This window comes from Suricata suricatta, chromosome 1 (assembly GCF_006229205.1).
Source record: "Suricata suricatta isolate VVHF042 chromosome 1, meerkat_22Aug2017_6uvM2_HiC, whole genome shotgun sequence".
Classification (NCBI taxonomy): domain Eukaryota; kingdom Metazoa; phylum Chordata; class Mammalia; order Carnivora; family Herpestidae; genus Suricata; species Suricata suricatta.
In genome coordinates, this window is record NC_043700.1 from 83,931,473 (window position 1) to 83,952,534 (window position 21,062).

The 21,062-nt window shown below is 35.7% G+C and overlaps 1 pseudogene; it reads right to left on the bottom strand.

Annotated features, from left to right (window-relative positions):
• Positions 1 to 1,345: 1,345 nt before the first annotated feature.
• The window catches only part of LOC115301295, a 72,708-nt pseudogene continuing 52,991 nt past the window's right edge, over positions 1,346 to 21,062 (bottom strand).

The following is a 21,062-nucleotide window of genomic DNA, read 5'->3' on the forward strand; positions in this document are numbered from 1 at the left end:
CCTCTAATACTCTGTCTGCTGGATGTGTCTGTCCATTTCTAAGAAAGGGTTTTTGAAGTCTACCAACTATAATCGTAGATCCATTTTTTAAAAAATAATTCTATTAGATTTTGCCTCACACAGTGTGATGCTGTGTTGTTAGTCATATAACATTAAGGATTGTTATGTCTTCTTGGGGAACTGACCACTTCGTCATGATGTAATGCCCTTCTTTATCCCTAATAAATTTCCTTACTTTCAATTTTGCTGTCTGAAATTAACATAGCTATTTCTGTTGTCTTTTGATATGTATTAGCATATTATATTTTCTTCAACCATTTATTTTTAATCCGTATGTCTCTTTATATTTAAAATATTTTTCTTGTTGACTTCCTGTAATTGAGTCTTGCATTTGACTCACACTGAGGATCTCTACCACTTAAAAGGTACATTTAGACTATTGGTTTTCTGTGATTATTGATACTTTTGGGCTCATATTTGCTATATTTGTGATTGTTTTCTATGTGATGCTCTTATACTTTGTTCCTATTTTTATCTTCCACTCTTTTTCTGTCTTTTGTGGTTTTAAATGAGCATTTTATTGATTCATTTTTTTCTTCTCTCTTAGTATATAGCATATATATTTTTGTGGGTTTGCCTTAAATTTTAAAATAGATATTTACAGCTAATTTAAGTCCACTTTCAAATGACAGTATACCACTTTGTTAGTATTGTAATAATGTACTATAAAATAAATCTAATTCCTTCTCCTCATTTATTATATCCTTGCTAACATTCTTTACACTTTACACTTACTAATAAGCATAAAACATATAGGGCATATACATAAGCAATTGAATACAGTGTTGGTATTACTATTTAGAAAGATATATCTGTTGGATCAAGTAAGAATAAGAAAAAAAGTTATTTTATCCTCGCTTATTTCTCTTTTGATCCCTTTCTTTTACATAGATCTGAGGTTCTGACCTATATTATTTTCACTGTCTAAAAAAATTTAGAGGCATTACTACACTTCATTGGTTTAGATTCTGAATCATCTTTCCACAATTAAGTTAATTAGGCACATTGATTTGTATTTTTTATTTTATTTATGTTTTTAGAAAACAATTATCTTTAGGTTACAAATAGGAATGAGTATAATTTGCAAATGTGACAAAGATGATTCCAAATCTCAGCTAACTTCTCTTCAAACTGCAATCTCTCATTTAATCTTTAGTGAACATAAAAACCAAAAACAACTGTTTAAACCTATCACTGTGTGAAATTCTGGTGTAATCCCTGAAAGAACAGTAAACCATGATTATTGGAAAGCTCAGAGTACTAGTAAGCCTTAACTTCAAAGGATTTAACAGAGGGCCATGCATTTTGTTTTCCTAAGAGGAGCTAGACATTGTAGACGGCATTTATTTGTATAAGCTTCTGCCATCATAGCACGGTCCCGCTCTCCAGCTGTACAGGCGCTCACTAAGCCACACGGGCCTTCTTCCTTCTGTAATCTTCTTGCAGGGCCATGACCCACCTGTAGCCGGTGGCTCCAAATAGTTATCCCAGGGACAGCCATTCACCCCAGTTGTTAAACTTCCCTGAAGGAGGCAATCCAAACTTGATTTTTCTAACCATGTATTTTTGTGCAAACCAGTCAGAATCCATGGCTTTCAAATCAGCCAAAATCTGACCTGAGAAAACTTTCTGAAATTCAAAACCTAAGTATCATTTATTGTTAATCCTGCCTTTTCTAGAACTTCTGGCGTAGCATATGTTGTCTAAGTAAACCCTGATCTTTTAGATCCTGAGACCACTTACACAAAATCCCTCAAAACTGCCCTCCATTTATTACCCTGGCCAGACCTTTTCCCTCTGCCATAATCAACAGTGCTGATTCACCATAGGTCCGGAAGAAAGAATCTGCAGCTGTCGCCGTGCCACAGGGCTTGCTGAATGCAGGTTTTTGTTTGGCCATCTGCTCCAGGGAGAAAGAACTAATGCAATTATCTTTGGCAACTGTATCTTTTCCTGGTACTCTGAAGGATACGACATGGGAAGGGATCCTTCATCCTGTGTCCTTATGGTCAGGCTGTGGGAACAATGTACATACTCATCCTATTTCAGTCAGAAATAGCAAAGACAATGGCCAGTTGGTCGGCAGAGTGGTCTGTGGTCTCACTGGTGGAGAAAGCCACCAGAGGGAGCTTTTAGGCTTTGGTTAACAAGTCTCCCCAGAGGACAGAACAGACCACCTGAAGTATTTAAAATAAGTCCTTCCCCTCCCTGCTTCTGCCAGAAAACCAAGGGGATTTTTTTCTGGCATTTACTGTGAGAACCTGGTAGAGTTCCTTGAAGTAAGTCTTAACAGAATTGTGGAAGCTTTTCTAGTGACTAGGTTGCCCTGGAGCTTCTAGGTCTCAGCCTGGTCCACACTGAGCCTCCACTAATTCTTCAATTACAGTTCAGGCTTCCGACCCCTCCCTTCCTACTCAGCTTCTCATGGTGGTTTCATCTTGGCATCGCTGGTCAGGTTGTCTGCGACTCCTTGTGTTCTGTCTGTGTCTCCAAAACTGGGGGGAGCAGTTTATTCTGGGTCCTACTATCTTTCAGAGATCCCAGAAAAGTTGTTGATTTTTCAGTCTGTTTAGCTTTTTACTTACTAAGACAGCATGACAACTTTTAAGATCCTTATTTGAAGTACCAGAAATTGGACCTAAATATGTCATTTTAACACATAATCTCTTGGCTGGGATTTAAGGCCTATACTATATAACAAGATCTGCATCCTCCCTTGCTAGATGGCACCAACATTCCTAAGCCAGGACACTAAGGTCATTCTGGACACTCAGTTCTCCTACTTCCTATCTCACAAGATAACAGAAAGCACTAGAAGAAATTGATTTTTAGGGATCTTCTTTCTTTGTATCCAGTTGTGAAACAATGACCTTTACTCTTTTTTTCCATTTTTAATTTTCAGTTCATTTATTTATTTTTGAGGGGGTGTGCAGAAAGAGTGAGAGAGAGAGAGAGAGAGAGAGAGAGAGAGAGAGAGAGAGAGAGTCCCAAATATGCTCCAAGCTGTCAGTATAGAGATCTATGTGGGCTTGATCTCATTAACTGTGAAATCATGTCCTGAGCCAAAATCAAAGGTCTATTGAGCCACCCAGGCACCTCTGTTGTCTACTTAGAAACTGAGTATATAAATATCTCTTGTTCCCAGAATCTCACTGGTAAATACCTTAATATTGTGTGTGTGTGTGTGTGTGTGTGTGTGTGTGTGTGTGTGTGTGTTTGCAGATGTGGAGTGAAAAAGGTCACAGAGCAGGAAGATTAAGTTATTCTTGTATTATCAATCCTTTTTCTCTTTTTTTGTAATTCTTCTTTCTTAATCTTTATTTTTGAGAGAGAGAGAGACAGAGACAGAGACAGAGTTCAAGCTGGAGAGGAGCAGAGAGAGAAGGAGACAAAGAATCCAAAACAGGCTCCAGGCTCTGAGCTGTCAGCTTACAGCCTGGCACAGGGCTTTAAATCATGGACTGCAAGATCATGACCTGAACAAAGAACAGATGCTTAACCAACTGAGCCACCCAGGCACCCCTTGTATTATCAATCCTTACACTTGGTTCCCAGCTCTCAACCCTTTCCTACTTCTAAAATTACAGATCAGATGGGGCGCCTGGGTGGCTCAGTCGGTTAAGCCTCCGACTTCAGCTCAGGTCAGATCTCACATTTGGGGGTCTGAGTCCTGCTTCCATTTCTGTGTCTCCTCTCTCTGCCCCTCCCCCTCTCGTGCTCTGTCTCTGTCTGTATCAAAAATAAATAAAACAGTAAAGAAAATTTTAAATTACATATCAGATTGGTAAATATTTTCATGACCTCTTTATTTCTCTTAATAGTTTAGAAATAGACTTTTAAAATGTTGAAAGGTTGAACTGCTTCATATTGGGGGCAAGACAAAGGAGAAAAGGGAACTTCTGAGCATTTTTGTGAAGTCAGACCTAATGTTTCTGTGATTTTACAACGATTAAAACCTACAGTCTAGGGGTGGCTCTGTTAAGTCAGTCGGTTAAGTGCCTGACTTCAGCTCAGGTCATGATCTCACAGTTTGTGAATTCAAGCCCCACCTGAGGCTCTGTGCTAACAACTTAGAGCCTGGAGCTTGCTTCGAATTCTGTGTCTCCCTCTCTTTCTGCTCCTTCCCTGCTCACACTCTCTCTCTCTCTCTCTCTCTCTCAAATGAGTAAACATTAAAAAAATGTAAAAAAAAAAAAAAAAAACCACTACAGTCTCCAAGTAACTCAAAACATTGTCCCCAGACCTCTAACCTGGTCCATTATTCAGTTGTCCCAAAAGGTAGTAAACACTGGATAGTATCAGGTACTGATTACTGAAGAAAGTTTTTTCATTAAAGAATGGCAGCTAGTTTAGTCTGTCTATTTATAAAACTGTCATGATGGTGGCGAATAGACATAATGTCACTGTCTATTATTAGAACAATCATTCATTTACTTTTAGTGCTGTAGAATATATCTCCTGTTTGTTCTGTGAAGGTTTAGTTTTTAACACAATTTTATTTGCATATTTTGTCTCTTCTTCTCCTAGAGAAATTAAAGGTTAGTGTTTCTGCTTTAACGATTTGCAAAAAGTAGTGCTCGTCAGTAGCTCCGCACGCTCACCAGTGTCCTATGTCCATTATTTTACTGGCCTTCAGGGACCATTTTATGTATTTACCACCCTGTGCTATTATTCAGCAAAATGCTATCACAACATTTCTATAGCATACAGAGACCTAAAGAACCCTATGTGGGATTTTCACTCTGATTGATTTTGCGTGTAAAACTGCTCTCCAATGGATAAAAAGCCAGAAAGTAATTTTGTTTAACCAAGAGCTCTCAATGAAAGTGATCACCATTTTTCCTTATAGGAGAAGAAAGGAGGTCCAGGGGATTTTTCCAGTGATATCTATTCACTTATTCCCCTACCAAATAAGCTTGTAAAACTCAGGGAACTGAATCTTCCCACTCCCAGTGCACACGTTTCATTCAAACACACGTCAACAGGCCACTCACCCAGAAGAAAACAATATGAATGTAAGTATACAAATATGCATATATACATGTGATCATTGTCTATATGCATACGCTCATGTTTTAGAGAAAGGAAATCATGCTGCATATTTAAGTTTATATGTTATAATTTCACTGAGCTACATATCATGAACATTTTCATATTTTTCATTAAAATGCCTGCTACAATAGTTTTACCCTGGAGTTGTATTAAATTTTAGTAAGCTAATCTATTGTTGAACATATACACTATTTCTAAATTTTCATAATCACAGCAATGTTTCAGTGAATGTTCTTTCATAAGAATAAAGTTATAGAATAACTTTTTAAGAATAAGGTATAGACTAGAAATTTCTCCGAATGAGTCATTTTATATTTTCAACACAGTCATCAGTCTTGGTATTAATATTATATTTAATAAATAATTATCTTTTCAGAGAGGACATATATCATCAATGTTTTCATTTGAATCATTTTCACTACATGTGAAGTTTAGTATGGCTAAGTGTTATACATGTTTATCCATTTAAATTTTGGATACTAATTACTTTTCTCCAGTTTCAACTAGAACATATATTGTTTTATAGAATTTTAAAATTCTTTTCATAATCTGCCAGCTATGGAGCAACTAATATCTTTTATATTCCTTTTGCTATTTATGTTTCTGTTAAATTTTACTTCACACTGTAAACTTTACATGTTGATTTCTACAAACTATTTGTTGCTAGTATATTTTTGTTTAGATCCAATTTTGAAAACTCCTTTCTATCTCCAGACCAGGTACATGCATGTTTTAACTTATATTTTCTGTTGTTTAATTTAACATTTCTTTTATTTTTAATTTTTGCTCTTTTAAAATATTTGAAATATACACTGGTATATGATGTAAGGTGGAGCTTTTTTTGAAAGTTTATTTTTTCTATTTGTTTCTATCTAATAATTTAAAGGCCCCTTGATTAATTTATATCTGTAAATATATATTTACATTTTCTACCAAATTAATATTTTCAAATTGTACAATTTCATTGAATTTTAATGGACTGTAATTAGATATTTACATTAACTTAATAGTCATTATATTTAAGTGTCTGTTTTTTATTGTCAAACCTTTTATATCTCAAAAAAGTTTATATGAGTATAAGAATTATCCAGCTATTCTGTTTTTCAAAGTTATCTGTATTTTTCCATCCAGAATAGAATCTGTAATCTCCATTTATTTTAATACATTATATTATTTTCTACTTATTTTGATACAGAATCTTATTTTTCTTCATTTATAACTATTGCCATTAATTATATAAAGTCATCTTTAAATTCTAATGCATCTATATTCTCCTGCAATAAATAGGACTTGTTCACATTTAAATATATACGATATGGATATAGTTGTTTATTGAAAGTTCCACTTCAATATTGATAAATTGGCTTAGGTTCCAGATTTCACATTATGATAGTATTTTCCAGGTTTGGTAGCAGTTGTGAACATAATATGAGAAGCTTTTTATTTTTTTCTAAGTTGTGCTTATGAAAATGTTTCTAATTCTAATTCTAAAATGTAGTCAAGTGTTTCTTCAAATGGTGAAGTAATATGCTTTAAAAACTGGCTGATCTGGGCACCTGGGTGGCTCAGTCAGTTAAGCGTCTGACTTTGGCTCAGGTCCTGACCATGACCTCGTGGTTTGTGAGTTCGAGCCCTGTGTCAGGCTCTGTGCTGGCAGCTCAGAGACTGGAGCCTGCTTTGGATTCTGTGTCTCCTCCTCTCTTTGCCCCTCTCATGCTCATGCTCTTTCTCTCAATAATAAATAAACATAATAAATAATAAATAAATAAAATAATAAATAAAAACTGGCTCATCATCATCACCTGTAATTACAGTAATATTTCTGAAAACTTCCTCTCCTTTCATTTTTTATTCTATTTATTTTTGGATTCCTCCGTGAGACAATATGAATTGCTGACTTATATTTTTTATAAACAATCTACTCTTCTCAGCATGTCTTGGTATAGAATTACACAGAAAACTTACTCATAATTGAAAATACTGATGGCTCTGCACAGTGCCTATCAGGCCCGTTTGGGGTCTAGAAGCAACATATCAACACCTTGTAATATGCTTCCGCCCATATAGCAGGCCATGAGGGAGGCAGCCAGCTCTGAGTAGAGCCTGGAGCAGGAAAGTGCTCTCTCCTTTATAATGCTGCCTAGAGATTTGCATGTTTCATGGGCCACTTCAAACAAACAGAACTTGATTTTTTTTAATACTCATCTCGTCTCTCTTTTTTAAAAACTAATTCTACTCTCATTTTATTAATTCCCTTTGTTCTGTCATTAATTAGTTTTATAAATTACTGAATCTAATACTCCATTTTTTAATGTTTTCTATAGTGGTAGAATATTGATTTTAATGCTTTTCTGCTCACAAGGCATGTTAAATGCAATATGTTTTGAAATATAGTGTTCATATTGATATTTTCAAAATAGCCCTTTTCTTTGACTTGAATATTGCAAGAAAATGTTTTTGTGATTTTGTTTACTTAAATACTCAAACAAAATTCTTTCTAAATTTATCTAGAAGTTCTTAATTGATCATAAATTTATTTTTTGTTTTTAAATGTTTGTTTTTGAAAGAGAGAGAGACACACACAGCATGAGTAGGGAAAGGAACAGAGAGAGAGGCAGACACAGATTTTGAAGTAGGCTCCATGCTTTGAGCTGTCAGCACAGAGAATGATGTCAGGTTCAAGCTTGTGAACCACGAGATCAATCATGACCTTGGTGACTTGGATTCTTAATTGACTGAGACACCCAGATACCTCAAATATGATAACAAATTTAATTAGAAACTTTTTAATTTTAATATAAATAAGCTGAGTTTACAAGGCTTAGTCTTCCAAGGGCAACCTCTTTAAGATGACAGATACCCACGTTTGGGTCTAGAAGATTTATTGGAAGGAAAGACCTTTATTTATTTATTTATTTATTTTTAAGTAATCTCTGCACTCAACTAGGGGCTCAAACTTACTACCCCATGATCAAGAGTTGTGTGCTCTACCAACAGATCCAGCCAGGAACTGAGGAGAGAAATGCCTTTATATATTAGAGAGGAACAAGTTAGTGACCCTGGGGAGAGCCATCAGTCTATGATGCAGGTGTGACATAGTAAAGGAAAGTGAGGTAAGAAAAAGGGAGAAAGAAGAAACTTAGATTGTAACATAGTTTTGTGAACATTTGAGACAAAATAAGGAGTCCTCAAACCACAGTCACCCACTGGAGGAATTCTACATCTTGCCGGAAGGGCCTGAGTTGGTCTCATTACCAGGTTCAGTCAATATTCTCAGGAAATAGGCTAAGGGATGTGTGGCCTCACTTAGCATATGATTACAATTCCTGAAAGATGGCTGCTGGGACCTGTTCATGGCCACCATATGCCATCATGCTTTTTGTTGCACAGATCTACTGTTTTATGTAGATTTGCCCAGCGGCTCCTTAGTTTCCATGAACCAGTCTTTATGAAAGAAACTTAGAAGAAGGAGGCTATCCAAACAGACTATAGCCTTTTTGGTACATTTAACTTCTGGGTTGCAACTGGAATGTATTTTCTCCCTCCAACACCACTTACCCCAAATTCTTCTTATCCACTGTTATGAACTTGTATTTTTGTAACCTGTTAGGTGCTGTGACCCAAACATTCGTTTGTGTTTTGTCTGAACCTTTGGTAATCAAGCCCTTTTTTTTTTTTTTCAAATGACAGTTGTTGTCTCTGTCTATTTACAGTTATAGCGGGCAATGAGTACAGGAAGTACTAGAATGATCACCTGGGGACCATGTATGTTCCTTCCTGCTGTCATTGTGTTAAGGTTGCCATGATGGTGATCCTTCTTCTCATCTATTGGTCTATGGGCAAAAGGGGTCCAAAGAGATCTTTGTAATACTCCATTGTAAGAGTATGCTCTTTTTAAAGAGCAAGATCTCCAATCTTTTAAGGCCCACAGTTGTGGCAACAGGAAACACAAAATCCATCAACAAGTAATTAGGAATGACAGTAAGTAGGGCCTTTTCTGCTTCTACCACTTGTCTTCTGAAACCACACATCATTTTTTTTAAGTTAAAGCAGAGTATAAATGTCTTTAAGATTATATTGCATTCTAAGGAATAGCAACCTATTATTGAGAATGCTCATTTTAAGATGAATGTCAATTGTGCCTTTAGAAGGCTCTTCTTGGGGCACCTGAGTGGCTCAGTGGGTTAAGCGTCTGACTCTTGATTTCAGCTCAGTTCATGATTCCAGTGTTGTGCAGTCAAGCCCCATGTATCTGACTCTGCATGGTTGGGAGCCTGCTTGGGATTCTCTCTCTCTCTCTCTCTCTCTCTCTCTCTCTCTCTCTCTCTCTCTCCCTCTCTCTCTCTCTCTCTCTCCCACTTATGTGTTTTCTAACTCTCTCTCAAATTAATAAAAAAAGGTTCTTTGTATATTAAGCTTGCTGCTTCTGGTTGTCACAATATGTACTATCTAAATTTCACATATGAATGTCTCTGGAACTCTGTGTCTCTCTTAGTCTCTTAGTTCCTCAGTCTTTTGATTTGCAGTGTGTGGTTTCACTACTGGAGTTAAGAGCCCTCATACATAGCTTAAAACTGTTAATGTACCTTAATAGGCATCAATTCAACATTAAGGGTAACCAGTGAATTCCATTGTCCTTGTAGTCACAGTACACCCTGTGTCTTTCAAAATGCCTGAAATATCACACCTGAAGGGTCATTTCCATATTTTGAGATGTTTTCTCAGGTCACCCTTGAGCTAGTTAAGTTTTTAGCAATTTGGTGACTGCTGTTTACTAGGGATGCTCAGTGACTATACACTCTCAGAATGGCATCTTCCTGCCTGCCCAGTTAACAGTAAGTGAGGCAAAGTCCCTATCCTGTTGTCTGTCTCCTTAGATATTGCTTGGATTCTCTGAGAAGCAGGAAATTGAAATTACATCTGAAAGAGAGATATATATAGAAACAGCTGTGAAGGGCAATTATCAGGAAACCAAGGGAGAGAAGGAGAGCCTTCAGACACCATTTAGGCTTCCTATTTGTGAAGGAGAGAGGGAGGGAAGGGTGCTGGGCAGGATGAGAGGCAGATTGCAGCATAGTTGCAAAGAAGTTTCCCTCCCCAGGCTGAGGAGGATTTCTTAAACCAAACTCTGCAGCTGGAGGAGTCTCATGTCACACAGGAATAGAACTGCATTAGGGCCAAATTTGTGCCTCTTCATTGGTGAGTAGAAGACTTTGGAAGGATGACCATAGTGTAAAAGTAGTGACAGAAAGGCAGCAGTTGGGAATGTCAATCGATTCTGCTCTCTGTGCCAGTGGATATGAAAGGCATATTTTCATGGCTTCCATAGATACTGCCTAACATTCAGTGAAAATTTATTTAAATTACAGTGCCCCCATTCTTTCAGAGGCTTTAATTCTCTCCAATTAAAGATACTTTGGGGAGGCCCTGCCAGCTTTTCTCTACATATTTTCTGCTTTCTTTTTGTTTGATTGTTTCAAGTTTTTATTTAAAATTGAGGTAGTTAACATATAGTGTAATATTAATTTGGGGAGTAGCATTTTCTCCTTTTCTGCTTTCTTTTGAAAAATATTTGAGATTCTTCTTTGTGATCTTTCAAAATCTTGAGTTAACAGGGCAAACTTCCTAGGAGCTTGGAGTAGGAAGTGCTGGGCTTTTCTGATTTTTACATTTATATCAATATAAGTTCCTTTCCTTTCCTTTCCTTTCCTTTCCTTTCCTTTCCTTTCCTTTCCTTTCCTTTCCTTTCCTTTCCTTTCCTTTCCTTTCCTTTCCTTTCCTTCCCTTCCCTTCCCTTCCCTTCCCTTCCCTTCCCTTCCCTTCCCTTCCCTTCCCTTCCCTTTCCTTTCCTTTCCTTTCCTTTCCTTTCCTTTCCTTTCCTTTCCTTTCCTTTCTGTTCCTTTTTATCATTTAGTTCTGGCTTTGGACAGAAGTTAGAGGGCATGCTCATATTTTCATCTTCCTCAGAAGTCACCCTGATTCCTGTTGAATCAACCAGCTTATTCAATTTATGTGTCTGACTAGGTGATGGATCTTGTTCTTGTCCACATCCTTCTAAAGGTAAATGAGTGAGGTCTTTGAACTGAGAAATTGATTTATTTTAAGTAAAGTATTTGCTTCGTGCTAAGGTAAAATGGTTAAATAGATAAATGAACAAATGAAATCTGAATGAACATTGTTTGCAAAAAGATATCATAAGAGTGTAGATTCAACTAAATCCAGTAAAGCAATCCTTCCATGTTATTCACAATTAAGTGTTTCTGAAAGATTATGTGTGCATATATGGATTAATTAATTAAATTTGGAGTTATCTTTTTAGAAAGTTATTATGATCAAATTAAATTCTTGGAGTATTAATTCATCTTTTAAGAAGCACATTGTACATCCCTGCATTAAAAAGACCCCCAAAACGGACACAGAGAAGTCATTTTATCCTGAAGTAATTGGAACTGAAATAATAACAAAAAATATGAATTTTTAAAAAATTGGTCATGCATATTCTTATAATGATGTTTAGTTTAAAGAATGTTCACATATAGTCACTGGCAAATATTTTTAAGTAAAACCAAGGAATTCTTATTAAATATGGATCTATAGATTGGTGTTTTACCCATATTTATAATCCAATGTGGTTTGAGTGGTTATTATTTTAATTAGGTGAAGTGAGAAGTTAGAGATGGAATAAAACAAAACCAAAAATTAAAAAATAACCAAGTCATCATAAAATGTAAATACATATTTTTAAAAAATTTATTATTTCTTCCAGTATTTCCTCCAGTATTTTAGAGTTGTTTTAACCATAGATAATTTAACAGAAGTTTTAGATTAATTTCCTTTCACTGAGTCTTTCCAAAACACTAGACATAGTTTTTATGTAAATAAACACCCACACATATACACATGCACACACATACCCACACACACACACACAGTTTCTTTGGCACATAGATATCAGCAAATTATGTAACACTTAATTAAATCACCTAACGCCTTTTGCAGTTTTACCTGGCATGAGTCAGTTGAGGATAACCTCAAAGGACTCTTGGCAGGCACTCAACTCATAGTTACTACAAGTGCCAAGATTTCTTCATTGGTAGCCTAATAGTCATCAATATTCCAAAGAAGTGCTTATTAGTAAATATATTACAGCGAGGATGATAGAAACAGGTTGGAATCCAGCAAGTTGCTTAATTAGAAGGTAATTAGGGAAACTTTCACTGTGCATGAAATTTCTACATTTCCAGGGTTTTATTTTTGTGATTTATTTATAAACAATATGACAATGTGCTACATCAACATACTCTGCAAAGAAAATGTATCATAGTATCTAGAAACACTTAAAGAAATAAGTTATTTAATTTCCATATGCTCGATAATGAAATTATGTAACCATTAAGTACAGTTTGCTAGGAACCTTCAGCTATAACTGTACTAAATGGGTTATAGAATTATTCTTAATGACAAAAGAGATGAAGAAACATAGATGGAAGTAATATTTTCAGAAATTATTCCTTTATGTTTAGTAACTGATTTAGAAATTTAAAGTATCCTATAAAATATGTGCTTAGAAGATAATTTTAAAGTATCTTAATAAACATGTACTTAGAAGATAAATTAAAAAGTCAACATAAGAGATGCCTGGGTGGCTCAGTTAAGCATCTGACTCTTGATTTTGGCCCAGGTCATGATCTCACAGATCATGATCCCCACATAGGCCTCTGTGCTGACAGCACAGGGCCTGCTTTAGATTCTCCCTCTCCCTCTCTCTCTCTCTCCTTATTATTTATAAATAAATAAACACATTAAATACATAAATATTAACAAGTAAAACAAAACTTTCCCTTTAAAAAATCAACATCAAACATTAGATGTTAGAGGATACAGTTGGTCTTTGAACAGCACAGGTTTCAATTTGCACTGTCCACCTATACATGGATATTTTTCAATCAGTGAAATATAGTTCTGTAAATGTATTTTTGCTTTGTTATAATTTTCTTAATAATGTTTGCTTTTCTCTAGCTTACTTTATTGTGTAAATACTGTATATAATACAAGCAATAAAATACCTCTTAACTGTATTGTTCAGGGTCAACTGTACTTGAATTTTGCATATTCTAGTTTAATTTTGCTTTTAAGTTGGTTAAGAATGCTGTAGCATTTGTCATTTATATCTTCCTATGTTTAGTCCCATCTCCTTCTGTGGTCAAATAGGTCTATTGTCAAAGATTCAATTCAGATTACTCAATATTAACAGCTTCTTAAAAATCTGAATAACCAGCAATTAGAATATCTTACTGAATGGAAATAATTTGGGTTACTTTCTGAATAATATGTCTTACATAATCTAAATTTTGATTTTGAGGTGTTTTTTGTTTTTGTTTTTTTCCCAAAAGGAATTTTCCCCTGTGGACTTTTTGCAGTCACTTGAATAAATTAGTTTATTTTTTAAACAGGGAAAAACAAGTTTCGTTCTTTTCTTTTATGAAATAAATGTTCATTAATTCCTAAAGAAGCATTTCATTGACTTTTGAACTTTAAATTGTTTCAAAATGCCATTTGTATTCATTAAATGTATCCATATAAGTACTTTACTTTCCCCAAGTACCCATGATTATAATTCTGCTTAGTATTCTCATGTGAAACAACATACATATATTAATAATTAAACTTTAAGTCCAAGCTTTTATGGGTTTATATATTCATGAAAATAATTTTTCAAATTCACCAATGCTTCAGTGTTTATGAACATTGTGACCCAAAAATGATCAGGAAAATAGTAAATTAACTTCATTATCCACTTTTATCACAACTTTGTTGCCTTTATAGCCATTATTTTAGCCCTAAAATGTGGTTGCTCAGTATACTAGGTATAAGCAAAACTATTAAAATTGTTCCATGTGATACCAGGGTGCCCTTTTCCAGACCTAGGCTACCAATTCTGCCAAGAGTTTTCAAAGCTGCTTCAATTTTATTACTGTGCAATCGTAGATGCTTAACCTGTGCCCCCTCACTTTCTTCTTGTACAAACTTCCTTGTGGACTAACAAGCCATTAAAGTGGGGTAGAAAACTGTGTTCATCTTATGAAATTATTTCTGAACAAGTTTCCAAAAATTCTAAAAGCACCTTTCTGTATTGAAGGAATATTAGTCTCTTTCTTTCCTTCTTCCCTTTTTCCCCTCCCTGCTTTCTTTTTTCCTCCTTTTCCTTTGCTTTCCATTCATTTTTCTTTTCTTTTTTCTTCTTTCCTTCATTTCCTTTTCTTCCTTCCTTTCTTCCATCCTTCCTCTTTCTTTCTCTCTTTCTTTCTTTCTCTCTTCCTTTCTTCTGTTAACATCTTCCCAAAAACCTCTTTTCTGAAAGGTACAGAAATGTAACACCTGCAACTCACATATAGGAGGCAGTAAAATTTTAAGATTTAAAAACTATGGCTCTAAGTATTGTGTTTTATGACTCTGAAGTTCTACATGCTACTGAGTCCAGGATGCTTTTACATGGAAAATCAAAAAACCACATAAAGAAATTATTCGTGATTGTTTCCTCTGTAAAAGACATTGATAATATGCTTTCCTAGCAGAATATTTCCTGGTGAAATAAATTAAACTTTTTTACAATGCAACGGGTTAGTCATTCACCTAGATATGAAAAACAGATTATTCAGACTTTCCCAAGTTGAAGTATAAACACTCCATTAAGAGAAGAAATGGCCACATAGTACATTAAATGTGAGATAAAACTCTCCACATATAGCAGAATTAAAGGGTAAATAATCAACTAATGCCCAAAATACATGTTTTCTCTTTCTTTTTAATTTTTTTTTGAGAGAGAAAGAGTGGGGGTAGGACATGGGCAGAAAATGAGGAAGAGGTGAATCCCAAGCAGGATCTGTGCTGTCAGTGAGAAGCCCGACTCAGGGCTCATTCCTACAAACCATGAGATCATGACCTGGGCCAAAACCAAGAGTCGGACATTTAACAGCCTGAACCACCCAGGCATCCCCCAAATATGTGTTTTCATGTAGCTGTCCCTCAGTACACCCTAATAGGCAACTATCATGAACTACCTTGTATAGGATGCTTTAGAGACTTCCATTTTACCTTATCCTGGCCATTGCTCCTTCCAACATGAGTGAACTGTCGGGGCCAAGGAGACTACAGGCTTCCCTGGAACAGTGGCCCCCCTCCTTCACTGTAGAACTTAGACCTGGAACCATCCTTTACCTCTATACACCTTTTCCCCAAGGCTGAAAAAAGGCAAATTTACTGATAGATAATGTGCTCTCCACTAGGCCCTAATATTGGTTCTGAGCTTTTTCTATTGACTAAGTGGTTGTGGCTTGAACTTGGACTTAAGGATGAACGTGTTCCTTTTAGTGAGGGAAGGGGGAAGAAAATGGGGTGCACTGGGTGCCTGCATTTATACTTTTGACCTGGTCCTGCAAATGCAGATATAATACGTGGGCCTAATTTCCCTTACTAATTTTGTGACTTCATGAAGGACAGAAAACAAACAAGCAAAGAACAGAAAAGGAAAACAACCCAAGGCCTAGGATTTTTTAATTTTTAAAAGTAAGCTTTCTACAACTTGAACTAGCAAACTTATCATTTCTGGGCAAGATCTGTTCTGTAGACTTTTTGTGTTAGGTCGGCATAGTATTTCAATTTTATTCGGAATGCATATTGCTATTTGGGAAATCTTACACAATAATCTGGCTTTCCAGGGAAAAATAAATCTTAAAAACACTAGACCCAGCACATTCCCTAATGGCATCTACAAAGAGCAGTGTTTTTTCTCATTCCAACAGATCTTAGGTTGTTTGTCCAGTTTGTCATTGTCCAGAGAGTCCCTTGTTTTCTCTTAACAACAATTTCAATGTTGTCTGTCACCTGCCTGGCTCCTAGGGGCATTTGGATATGTCATGTCTGCAATAAACATGCATGAAATGAATAACTAAGAAATATAGGATAGTATTAGGTTAGTATTCAAATTATTAACTTCTAATAATTTAATAACTAAATTATTCAATTTAATTAAAATTCATAGGCTGTATTAAAATTCTGACTATCTTAGAGTTACTATTAAAACTCTCTTGTGAAGAGGCATTGATTTGCACAAATGAACTAGCAGTAACTCTATGTAAGAAGTTTAATCTAATTCTTAAATTTTGTGACAAAATTATCCATAGGCTCATTAGTCTTAAACAACTCCTGAATGTTAAATACTCCTATTTGAGATTCCTAATCAGATAATCTTTGAAAGAGAAACCTTTGAAAATATCTGCTTTGTATCTTAAATTAGTTCCCTCTAGAGTGAATTTCCTAGTTCTCTGAAAGAGAACTTTACAGCATGATGTCATAAATGTGTTTTTCTTTTTAAAAGTGTCAGTTTACCCAATCGGACTACTAATTTTATTGTTAATATCTTTCTTTTCAGATCCAAATGCTTGGTAATTTATGATAGAACCATATGCTAGGCACTTTGTTTTGTATGGTTTTGTATTTTATATTTCAGTTATTAAGATGCCTTTGGATGTGTTATGTGATATCTCTTATTACAAATGAAATAGTCTACTTTTAGATCACATCTTTCATTTGAAGATGTATTTTTCTAATACTGCTATAAGATATGCTATAAAATATGCAATCGTTCATTAAGGATAGAATTTGTATCATACCTGTGACTTCCAGATAAGAAAGAAGGTGATGCAAAGGGAAAATATTTCAAAATGTATAATAAAGTCATTTTGTTCCATGTTTGGTAAGATAAAATCAATGATGATGCCTTATTTTTATAACTGGAGTTAAGCCACTTGTCTATTATGAACTTCTTCTCTAAATTCCCTTCCCAATGCCATCAAATAAATCTTGCAAATGTACTACTGATTTCAGAAGGAAAACATCATATTCTAGTTGAATTATAATCAGAGGAGCTAGGCTAAATACAACTAAATGCCTATATCTAAGCATAAGCTGTATTCAGATACCTTGTAAAACCCCAGATATGAATCATTAGTGGCTGGATCCCACAATATTAGATCTGAAAGCTATCCTTTGATTATATATGGTGATATTTCATGCAATTCTTCTGTACACTAGGTAGAAAATTTGTGTAATATGGACAATCCTAAAATCTCAACGCGCCTCCCTCCATGATGTATTCCCCTTGTCTGTCTAACTGTAGATTCCCCTCCTGCTTGGACAGCTAGGGAATCGGCCTGTGCTAACAGCACATTTTCTTCCGTGGGAGCTTCATGCTGCACTGAAGCCACAGCCTGTCAGTGGGTCTCCCCAAAGATATGACGATGTTATTGATCTGGTTTTCCTTCATGTTATCTTTCAATTCTTGATTTGACTTGACTTCTTGTGAATCAGTTAAAAGCTCACCGCTGAGCCATGAGAATTCAGTGACAGCTTTCAGTGCTGTACCCCTTATGAAGAGATTTGGCTGCATGTAAGATACGGTTTAGCTGTCAGGCCTTAGCATGCAGCTGACATCTTAAAATGATCCATAATCTGTTACCGGATTACTCATGTGAGAGCTCCTACATGGACTGTACAGCCTGTTAGATGTCAGTGTCAATACTGAATTCTGTACATAGGTATCTAACTATAAGGGTCTTGTGATTTGGGGGACAAGGATAGAAAAATGACACATTCAGAGAACAAAACTACTATAAAAAATTAGGCTGAAACAAATGACATAACCATATGTGGATGTGCCTTTTCCAGAGACGTAGTTTACGAATATACTGTGTGGAAGACTTAATGAAATGCTTAGTTACCACTGTAAATTAAATTTGGAATATAGAGGAAGATATAATCTAATTACAATTTGTGTATATGAATAAAGATGAATAAAGTACAAATATACTGTTATAAATGTATGGAGGGATAAATGGAACTTAGTTTCATAATGTTTCCTAGGAATAACTCTAGGAGATGTAATATATTTTCAGAGATTCTAATGGTTAGCTATTGAAACCCCAAATAATACTATTCTAAATTAGTTCAAATAGTGGAAGGACAGAAATTATGTAGCTTGGGAGATATTAGGATATACTACTAGCAATGCACAGTCACTGGTATTATTTAGGCAGTAACTAGGGCTGCTACTAAGTCTGCTAGGTGGTTGAGGCTCCAGAAAAATTTGTGCATGTCTCTATTTGTATGTACACAATTAAATTTAAAACTGTTTTGCATATGCATATATATATATATATATATATATATATATATACACACACACACACACACATATACACTATGGAGTACTACATGGCAGTGAGGAACAATGAAATATGGCCATTTGTAGCAAAGTGGATGGACCTCGAGGGTGTCATGCTAAGTGAAATAAGTCAGGCGGAGGAGGATAGATACCATATGTTTGCACCCATAGATCTAACAGGACAAACCTAACAGAGGACCATGGGGAGGGGAAGGGGGAAAGAAAGTTGGGGAGAGAGAGGGATGCAAATCATGGGAGACTATTGAATACTGAAAATGAACCATGGACTGAAGGGGGAGGGGGAGGGAGGGAAGGGGGTGATGGTCATGGTGGGGGGCATTTGTGGGGAGAAGCACTGGGTGTTATATGGAAACCAATTTGACAATAAACTATTATAAAAAATGTTTTGCAAAATTGATAGGACTTTGTGAGTTATAGTGATCTGTAAGTGAAGATTTACAATAATGGTAAGAGAAGTTCCTATATACTTATCACCCAACTAGTACACATAAAGAATCTTCTTAGTGCTTTTGAACCATCTTTACCATCTTTTCTCTATTGTAAACTGTGCCATAATTGGTTAATTTGATATACCTGAGCAAGATTGCTGTTTCCAATCATATTATCATGATTCTTCAGGACCTATTGTTTTCACACAGTAGAGATTTGGGGAACCTGGTTGGCTTAGTCAGTTAAGTACCCAACACTTGGTTTCAGCTCATGGCATGATTCTGGGGTTCATGAGTGACCCCATAGGGGGCTCTGCAATAAGAGTGTGGAGCCTGCTTGGGATCCTCTCTCCCTCTCTCCCTGCCTTTCTCCCCTTTCTCTCTTTTGCTTCTTCACTCTCAAAACAAATACATTTCAAAAATAAATAAATAAAAACCAAACATGATAGATTTGCAAAAGATATGCTCAAATCCTTGCCTTTGATGAATGCTACCTTATTTGGAAATAGTCTTTGTAAATATAATCCAAACTAATATAAGGTCATGCTGGATTAGGGTGACCATGATTTAATGACTCATGTCCTTATAAAAAGAGGAAAATTTGTCCAGAAGCACAGCAGAAAGGGGCATGTAAAAATGGAAGTAGAGATTGGAGCAATAGGTCTACAAACCAAGGAATTCCAAGGAGCCAGCAACAACCAGCAGCTAATAGAGAGGCTTGGAACTAATTCTCACTCTAAGACTCCAGAAGAAACCAACCTTGTTAACACCTTAATTTGGATCTTCTGGCCTCCAGAAAAAAGTATGAGAGAATAGATTCCTGTTGTTCGAAGCCACACTCTTCGGGGTAATTAGTTATGGCAGCCCTAGGAAATAAAACACTAGTGATGCTGCATCACCTACCATGGATACTGACTTTCAATGATCCTCTCAAAGATTACCATCGTGATTTGTTAATAATGACTGGAAATGTAAGTCTTACCCAGAGTATGGGGAAACAATAGGTAATTCATTTTTTGTCATGTTAAATTTACCATTTGGAATTTTATAGTACAAATATAAAACAGCACAACTTTTAACCATGTCTTCACTTGAACTCTCATAATCATTCTCTTGAAGTCTCATAATCATTCCTAATGATCTTTTCCAATATTGATGGTACCCCTGACTTTCTTCAGTGAGGATATTGGGCAAAGGGCCTGTCAATGGAATATGCAGTAAAGTCCAAATTGCAAAAGGAATACCATTCTCTTCTTGACTGTGCCTTAAGACTAACCCAGAAGAACACATGTCACCACATTAATTGGAGGCAATAGAGGCTATTAGATGGAAGGACCTTTAGTGTTGCAGAGTAAGAATTGCAAAAGCCCTTGCAGAAGATGCACATAGTCAGCTCTGGAGGACTGAAAAATATGTGGCACAGAGTCTACAGACGATATGGGGTGAATACTCCAAGTGCCCATAATAGGGGGTGCTCAGGATAAAATGTGTGTTTATCCACAGGTGTAAGAAACTGAAAGTGACCCATGTTTTTGGTAAATATCAAGAGCTTTATACCTCTCAGGTCTAAGGGAGGTACCAAAAATAATATTGTAAGAAACATTTGTTGTGAATATCACCTAGCATTCGTTTACTCTCTTCATTCTAACAGATAGCATACAGCTCAAATGAATGGTCTAAGGGTAAACCAACTCCAAGAAATTGGTTGCATCATGCAATACCATGTAATTTTAGCCAATTTTATAAAAATACCCTCTTGCTAAATGTAAACAAGGCCCTGGTTGTTACTGGTAACCATCTTATCCTAGGACCTTAAAGAAAAACTACTTTATGAAAAAATCGATAATTTGGGAAGCAGAACAGAAAGAGAACTTCAACTTTAAATAATGAAGCTGGACATCTGAATGAATCAATATAAGGTCACATTAGCTCTGAATTTCTGTCTCCCTATTTATTACAGGTAGGATTTGGCTTCTACAAACTTATCTAACTGATAAGCCCGTGAAGGGGAGCTGATCACCCCATTAGGAGAATGGTGGCCAGTTAAAATATTATTGCTGTTACTTGGGTTAAGGGTTGGATTATATAACGGAAAAATGGTATTGGAAAAATTAAATTAGACCTAATATATCATAAAATCTTGATACTTTATAATGATCTATAATCTGTTACATAATTACTCATGTGAGAGCTTGTACATGGACTGTACATACAGTCTATTGGATTGTCCATGTCAATATTGTACATGTAATAGGTTTCTAAAGATAGATATATATATA